The sequence below is a fragment of the Trachemys scripta genome, chromosome 2, assembly GCF_013100865.1.
Source record: "Trachemys scripta elegans isolate TJP31775 chromosome 2, CAS_Tse_1.0, whole genome shotgun sequence".
Classification (NCBI taxonomy): domain Eukaryota; kingdom Metazoa; phylum Chordata; order Testudines; family Emydidae; genus Trachemys; species Trachemys scripta.
In genome coordinates, this window is record NC_048299.1 from 77,557,860 (window position 1) to 77,565,008 (window position 7,149).

A 7,149-nucleotide genomic window follows, 5' to 3' on the forward strand; every position below is an offset into this window, starting at 1 on the left:
ATTGGGCCAAGATCACTAACTTTTCTCATATACCACTAGTCACCTGTCAATTGCAGTGACTGACCTGGAGCATATCTGAACCGGACTTTGCGGTAAAGCAATCTGCATACTATTGCCAATCACCTCTACTATTTAGTCTTCCTTTTTATATTTTCATTTTCTCATTTTATTGTATTTGTAATATTGTTATATACTCTGTAACATGTTCAAGCAGTTACTATATAATCATAGAAATATAAAACTTTGGCCCCACTCCTGCAAACCCTTATGCATATGATGAACTTTTATTTGTGAGAGTAATCCCTTCATATGAGTAAAGCTAAACACATATGTGTTTGTTGGATCAGGGCTTTACAATATAAACAACTAGATAAGAAATAAATGCTTGGCATGTATCTGCTTCAGGATATTTTGATATACGTCATTACATGAAATCAAAGGGTGCTAAGAAATAGGATACACATTTAAAGAGTCACAGTCTGAGGACATTTTTCTTTTTAATTAAATAAATATCAAACAAAGCTACAAAGACCCTTAAATGGATGAGAAAAACAAACTAACTAGGTTTATTATACTTCATCGGCAGTGATGCCAGCCTTAATGCCCTGTTAATGTGCTTCTCTCAACACTGTCTTAACCTTTCCTCTACACCAACCCCCTAGGCATGCAACACCCTTCCTGAGATCGTCCATAAAACAACCTCTCCTCATATATTCTCTCATTAAGACCCATTTCAACTGTGATGCCTACAAGATTTTGGTCAAGAAATGGCTAGATAGAGGAGTATATGGGAAATGACTATATGCCTCATTAAACGCAACAGAAAAAAGCTTGTATGCATGGACAGCACATAAACCCCCCGTTTGTGGAGGTTAGCCCCCCACCCCTTTCTGCCCAAGGCCCCGCCCCACCCCACTCTTGCCCACCAGGGCCAGAGGGGCCCTGAGCCCCGCACCACAGCCGGAGGAACCCGGGCTGGCCCGCCCAAGCTGCCCTGAGCCCCGCCCAAGCTGCCCCAAAACTCCAGCCATGCCTCCCCGCCCAAGTCCCAGCTGCCCAGAGGAGCCCCAAGCACCAGCCATGGCCCCAGGGCTGTGGCAGGGAGCATTAGCCTTCCCAGCCTCCATTACATACTGCCCTGCTTGTATGTTGTATCCATTTCACATGACATTTGTATATTCCTTTTCTTATTAGATTGTAAAATCTTCAGAACAGGGACTGTGTCTTCCTATATGTTTGTACAGCACCTCGGAAATTGAGAGTGCTGCTACAATTGTGTAATTATACACAAACTGGTGCACAGCAGATCAGATGGAGTGTGTGTGAGAGCCACATTCTGACAAGCAGGATCTTGGGTCTTCTACTTTCATTTATTTTAAGAGTTGAGTATTTTATGTGAAATAGGGCATCTTCCAGAAGTCTTTTTTCAACGTGGACTTGGATTTTAGGTTCAAATGATCTGGCATATCTTGGATCTGGTTCTGAATTGTAATGTAAAATATAAATTATTTTCCTAATACGATCTTTTTTCTTTGGAATTGCAACAGTTGCTTGAAAAACATCTGTGTTCTACCTTCCTCAACTTTAATACTTATAGTCAGGGTTCTCTCAGTTTTTTTGGTTGAACTTCCTGGGACCGTCTCTTCCCTTAGTAAAGGCCAAGAGCTAATCAAAGTAGTCTCCCAGATGTGTGACGTAGTACAACTGGCTCTTTTAAACAAAGTTCTTTCCTGTGAAGTGCATTAGAAAACAGTTACTGTATTCCTGGATAAAACTATCCATAGTATTTTTATGGGGTTCATCACCAGAGTATCTGAGTGCCATACAAATAACAATGAATTATTCTTGCAATACAAGTGGTTTATAGGGAATGTTTAGAAATGGGGAACTGAGGCTCAGGCAAATTACAGGGAAATTTTTCAAAACGGCTGCTGACTTTGGCTTCTTGAATGTCCGGGTCACATGGGTCACAGCCCGGGTCACTTTTACCCCAACTCTCCATTCTAGCAATTGTTATGTTAGATACAGACCTACATTTTTTAACTAGGATGTGTTTCAAACTATTTTTTAAAGAATCATTATTTCCATTAACTTTCCCATTTTCAACTTTCCTTCTATTGCAGTTTCCACAATATGGTGTAGTGTAAAAACCTACTGTGTAAATCTGAGCACATCAGTGTTACTAGTGGATTGATTTTACAGTCTTTTACTAAAAAATGTTAAAAAATCCCTAGAAGACTTCAACTATAATTGTGTAATTATCCTCCCCATAAAACTTTAGACCTTAACAAAACACATTTCTCCATCATTAAGTACATTCAGATAACTCTTGGCTAGGGGGAACAAGCAAGAAAACGTCTTCCTTCCAACTGTGAGGGTCTGAAATTGTATCAAACACCTAATAGCTGATATGAAGGATGAAGCCCTCAAGCAGATTCAAATGACAACCCCTGGCAGGAATCCCAGTAAATTACTACCTCCGAACAGCTGTGAGGGACTTCACTAGGGCATTGCCCTTGGATCTTGCCAGTGCTCTGTCTTCCTGGTATTTATGTTTGTTTGTTTTAAATAGATGCTGTCTAGTACATATAGTCCTCTGGCTAGTAGTTGTTATCTGGCAAAGTGTTCAAGCTCTATTTATTTTGTGCCTGTGATCTGGGAGTATCCAAACAGTTTACAAAGGTATTATCACCATTTCACAAAGGGATGAGACGAAGTCAGAAAGCCAAGGATGCGGAAAAAGTATGGTTTTATTGTTAAAACACTGGAATAGGAGTCTCGAGATGATAGGTCTATTCTCAGTTCTTGCAGAGACTTTGGGTATGTCTACAATGCAAAGAAAAACCCATGGCTGGCCCATGACAGCCAACTTGAGCTCAGGCTATAGGCCCATTTCATTGCTATGTAGACTTCCAGGTTCAGGCTGGAGCCTGGGATCTAGGTCCTTGTGGGTAAGTACAGTATATGACAGTAAAGCATAATCCATTCCATCATCAGTAAAGGGGTGCTACTGTTTTCTTTGGTTTCTGCTGAGTCAGTTCCAGATCTAACAGCTGAAGCAGCTATCAGTACCATGCTCCTATCAAGTATTAAATTTCTAATCAAGAGAGGACCATTCCACTGCTTTATGATATTGTGTTTGCAAGAGCTGAATGACACAAAAGAAGCAGAAAAGCATTAGGGTCACTTTAGCCCTGGTAACAGAATGGAGTTGTTTAGCAATAACACTGGTCTACAATTTTTGAGAAGTCGTCTGCTTCAGAGATAAAAATGTGCTATTTATTATGTATTTTGATGTGCTGAATTCAAATATGACAATTAAAACAACTGATTGGCTACTGTTTCTAAGATATTTAAGTTTTTACATTTTGTGTCTATGCATATTGTGTAGATAGTAGAGTTTTAATCATAAATTGTAAACCTAGGTCTTTTCATGGGTTTATGGTTGCTTTACATGATAATATTTCACCTGTCCTGTTTATGTAACACTTTAAAAACAGCAAAAGGGTTATATAAATAAAATTTATTATGAAACAAAAGGCAAAAAACCATTCTGTACATAGTTTAGTCCTATTCAGTGTCTACTCGGTGCTTCTTGGCTTGTCTCTTGTATTCATTAAACGGAGCATCTCTTGTCACTGTCCAGCAATAGTCTGCAAGCATTGATGGGCTCCATTTGCCCTGATAGCATTTCTTCATTGTTGCAACGTCCTGGTGAAATCGCTCGCCGTGCTCGTCACTCACTGCTCCGCAGTTCAGTGGAAAAATATCTAGATGAGAGTGCAAAAAATATATCTTTAGTGACATGTTGCAACCAAGGCTTCTGTATGCCTTGAGGAGGTTTTCCACCAACAACCTGTAGTTGTCTGCCTTGTTGTTTCCGAGAAAATTTATTGCCACTAACTTGAAGGCTTTCCATGCCGTCTTTTCCTTGCCATGCAGTGCATGGTCAAATGCATCATCTCGAAGAAGTTCACGAATCTGAGGACCAACAAAGACACCTTCCTTTATCTTAGCTTCACTTAACCTTGGAAATTTTCCACGGAGATACTTGAAAGCTGCTTGTGTTTTGTCAATGGCCTTGACAAAGTTCTTCATCAGACCCAGTCTGATGTGTAAGGGTGGTAACAAAATCTTCCTTGATTCAACAAGTGGTGGATGCTGAACACTTTTCCTCCCAGGCTCCAATGACTGTTGGAGTGGCCAATCTTTCTTGATGTAGTGGGAATCTCTTGCACGACTATCCCATTCGCAGAGAAAACAGCAGTACTTTGTGTATCCAGTCTGCAGACCAAGCAAGAGAGCAACAACCTTCAAATCGCCACAAAGCTGCGACTGATGTCGGTCAAAGTTTATGCACCTCAAAATTTGTTTCATGTTGTCATAGGTTTCCTTCATATGGACTGCATGACCAAGTGGAATTGATGGCAAAACATTGCCATTATGCAGTAAAACAGCTTTAAGACTCGTCTTCGATGAATCAATGAACAGTCTCCACTCATCTGGATCGTGAACGATGTTGAGGGCTGCCATCGATGTTGTTGCAGGCTACAAGATCACCTTCCATGAAGAAGAATGGGACAAGATCCTTTTGACGGTCATGGAACATGGAAACCCTAACATCACCTGCCAGGAGATTCCACTGCTGTAGTCTGGAGCCCAACAGCTCTGCCTTACTCTTGGGTAGTTCCAAATCCCTGACAAGGTCATTCAGTTCACCTTGTGTTATGAGGTGTGGTTCAGAGGAGGAGGACGGGAGAAAATGTGGGTCCTGTGACATTGATGGTTCAGGACCAGAAGATTCATCCTCTTCCTCTTCCTCGTCTGACTCAAGTGAGAATGATTCTGGTGCATCAGGAACCGGCAGTCCTTCTCCGTGGGGTACTGGGCGTATAGTTGATGGAATGTTTGGATAATGCACAGTCCACTTTTTCTTCTTTGACACACCTTTCCCAACTGGAGGCACAATGCAGAAGTAACAATTGCTGGTATGATCTGTTGGCTCTCTCCAAATCATTGGCACTGCAAAAGGCATAGATTTCCTTTTCCTGTTCAACCACTGGCGAAGATTTGTTGCACAAGTGTTGCAGCATATGTGTGGGGCCCACCTCTTGTCCTGATCTCCAATTTTGCAGCCAAAATAAAGGTGATAGGCTTTCTTAACCATATTGGTTATACTGCGCTTTTGTGATGCAAAAGTCACTTCACCACAAACATAGCAGAAGTCATCTGCACTGTTCACATGTTCACACAAGTACGAGGAATCTCTGCTCACTTTGGCTAAACAGAAATGTGTCCCTTTGCAAAATCAAACACTGACAAATAAGAGAGCACGACACTGTATGATTTCTAGAGCCGATATAGGGCAATTTGTTCAGCAGAGTGATGTAAGCTTCGTTATGATTGCATCATCCATGACTTCTAAGAATAACATGATGCAATTCATATCATGTATGACGCAATACCAGCTTCAAATTGCATCATTCATTGTTTTGCCTAAAAAGCAAGTACTGTCCAAACCCTGTCATAGATTTATTCATAGATCCAGTCAAAGATGTATTTTAGTCATTTTTGGTTTAAATTGAGATCCCTTCCCTTTATAACTCACTTATCCTCTGCCATTCCCAAGTCAAGGGTTGTATATACTGACCCAATAGCATATCTTGAAAACTAGAGCCAATCAACAATTTTAAGCATCATTTTCATTCTCAGTGACCCAGAATTAGTAAAGTTTGACTACATTTATTTTGGAAGCATTTTGGCTGTAGAGCAGTGTTAATTGCCAAATGATCTGCATTTCGGTATCTCAGGATCAGGTGCAGCGCTTTCTTTAGTGGCAATATGGAAGACAATACCAATTTATCTACCATGAAAGTTGAAGGAAAATGTGCTGTATGGAAACTGATTGCCAGCTTGGATCATTTCACAGTTGAATCTGCAAGTCATTGCATGGGTGCACCTGGGAAGCAATGGACTTCAGGATGATCTAATAAGCTATTTAGCTACTTGTTCCCTGATTAGACCTTACACCTACCTACAAGACAGAAGTAATTTGGCAGCCTTTCAACAGTGATCTCAATATCAGATCAGATTCCCCAGTGCTCCCTTATTCTGCTCATAACTTTTAACCTATACAACCCTCAGCACCTGCCCTGCACAGGATCAAGCCATCTAAGCTAAGCACACAGACTGTCAATGCTAATAATACATAGAAATATAAGAGCAGCATAGTATGATACATACACAAGGATAACTGACAAATCTTAGAAACTAGTTAGAAAGCCTCAGCAGCAGTGGCTCTGTTACTTAATATAAAGTTGACAGCTAAGGATATAACGGCAAAGAATTTCACTGGGAAAGAAGAAGAGATACTTGATCTCTGAGATGCTGAGAGGGAGAGTGACAGAAATAGCCTGACAGCTTGACAATCTCCTGCCTCTAAAAATGTAAGGATTTGAGTCTTTGGCTCAAACCACAGCAAATTGTTAGCACAAGATTTTTTACTAATATTGTAGGGCCGTTATACAAACTGTAGACTAGATATGATTTGTACCCTTCAATTTTCTCTCAGTTTTATATTTTAAAATGCCTTTGAGATATTTTTAGTGCTACTGTCACTTGAGTATCTATTGCAAATCATTCTTGATCATAACGAACACACATGTTTTTGACCTCTCATGAGAGCAGGAAATAGGACAAAAGATACCTGGTCTAAGAGTACTTGGCCAAAGGCATGAGCAGGAAAAGTCCAGACTCCCATAAGCTGCTGCCAAGATGCTGACTACAGTCAATAAAGAGTATTGAGAAAGTCTGATAACAGTGAAGAGTGATAGAAATAGGGGACCACGCAGCAAATTCTGGTGTGGTTTGGCTTTCTACAATTATGTAGTCAGTCATAGATTTTAAGCCTTAAAACACCTAATTCACCCAGGTACTAGACTGAGAGTCTAAAGAGAGATATAAGGCCAAATCATACAGTCCTTGTGAATCTGCCTGATGAGTCCTCCACAAGCAGATCAACCTCCTTCTGTGCAGAAGGGGACTCCGCTGTCTCCATGACCCTGTTACCTACCACCCTGATTCACTACCTACAGACTCTGTAGTTCAGAGTCTATGTTGAGGAAAGGGGTGATGAGTAGGTAGGCTGAA